Consider the following 2072-nt stretch of genomic DNA (forward strand, 5'->3'; position numbering starts at 1 on the left):
ACCCGATCGAATATCTCTGGAAATAGCTGTGCAGCGACACTCCCCATCCATCCTGACAGAGCTTGAGAGGATCTTCATAGAAGAATGGGAGAAACTCCCCAAATACAGGTGTGCCATACTTGTAGCGTCATACCCAAGAAGCCTCTAGACTGTAATCGCTGCCAAAGATGCTTTAACAAAGTACTGAGTAAAGGGTCTGAATACTTATGTAAATATGATCTGTTTTAAAATGTCTAAAAAACTTGTTTCTGCGTTGTCATTATGGGGTATTGTGTGTAGATTGATGAGGGGGGGATAAACAATTGAATCCATTTTAGAGTAAGTGAAAAAGTCAAGGGGTCTGAATACTTTCCGAACGTACTGTAAATATTTTGTCTTGCCCATTCACCCTCTGAATGGCACACTTATACAATTCATGTCTCAATTGTCTCAAGGCTTAAAAATCCTTCTTTAATTAACCTGTCTCCTCCCCTTCATCTACACTGACTGAAGTGGATTTAACAAGTGACATCAATAAGGTATATATATATATATATATATATATATATATATATATACCTTATTGATATATATGTCTGTCTCTCTTTCTCTCCATCTTTCTCAATATTTAACTATAGCCAAATTTGCTATATTGCATGTAATTGGCCATTGATTATAAAATATCAATAATCACGTTGTGGTTATTTGCTTGCAGTATGCAGTATGCGGTATGCGGTGTGCGGTATGCGGTATGCAGTATGCAGTGTGCAGTATGCAGCATGCGGTGTGCGGTATGCGGTATGCAGTATGCAGTATGCAGTGTGCAGTATGCAGTGTGCGGTATGCGGTGTGCGGTATGCAGTATGCAGTGTGCAGTATGCAGTATGCGGTATGCAGTGTGCAGTATGCAGTATGCAGTGTGCAGTATGCAGTATGCGGTGTGCAGTATGCGGTATGCAGTGTGCAGTATGCGGTATGCAGTATGCAGTGTGCAGTATGCAGTGTGCAGTATGCAGTATGCGGTGTGCAGTATGCGGTATGCAGTGTGCAGTATGCAGTATGCGGTATGCAGTGTGCAGTGTGCAGCATGCGGTATGCAGTATGCAGTGTGCAGTATGCAGTATGCAGTATGCAGTGTGCAGTATGCAGTATGCGGTGTGCAGTATGCGGTATGCAGTGTGCAGTATGTGGTTGGATATAATAAGGACACATGGTGGCAGTAGTGGCTCAGTTGACTTTTATCATTATCTTCACAGAACCATCAACCATAACAGAACCTTTACAGAACCATAACAGAACCATCAACCATAACAGAACCATCACAGAACCTTTACAGAACCATCACAGAACCATCACAGAACCATCACAGAACCATTACAGAACCATCACAGAACCTTTACAGAACCATCACAGAACATCACAGAACCTTTACAGAACCATCACAGAACATCACAGAACCTTTACATAACCATCACAGAACCATTACAGAACCATCACAGAACCTTTACAGAACCATCACAGAACATCACAGAACCTTTACATAACCATCACAGAACCATTACAGAACCATCACAGAACCTTTACAGAACCATCGCAGAACCATCACAAAACCATTACAGAACCATCATAGAACCATCACAGAACCTTTACAGAACCATCACAGAACCATCACCGAACCATCACAGAACCTTTACAGAACCATCACAGAACCATATACAGAACCATCACAGAACCATTACAGAACCATTACAGAGCCCTCACAGAACCATTACAGAACCATCACAGAACCTTTACAGAACCATCACAGAACCATCACAGAACCTTTACAGAACCATGAGAGAAGAGCCTGTCTCGTATGTGGTTTAACATGTGGCCGTGGTTGTAAGTTTCACGAAAGGTCTGGCGTCAAAACCCTAATATAGCTTTCCCGCACGCCTAAACTGTCCCGTTTCCTCATCGTTTATACGATGTCATGCACTTCGCCCTCCGCTGTATGTCTCCTTGTACACAGATTAGACTGACTAGCTGTAGTCTAGATTATGGTGATTGTAAATAATGGATTTCACTGCCTGCTGTGGAACAGCATTGTCATG

This window comes from Salmo salar, chromosome ssa13, assembly GCF_905237065.1.
Source record: "Salmo salar chromosome ssa13, Ssal_v3.1, whole genome shotgun sequence".
Lineage (NCBI taxonomy): Eukaryota > Metazoa > Chordata > Actinopteri > Salmoniformes > Salmonidae > Salmo > Salmo salar.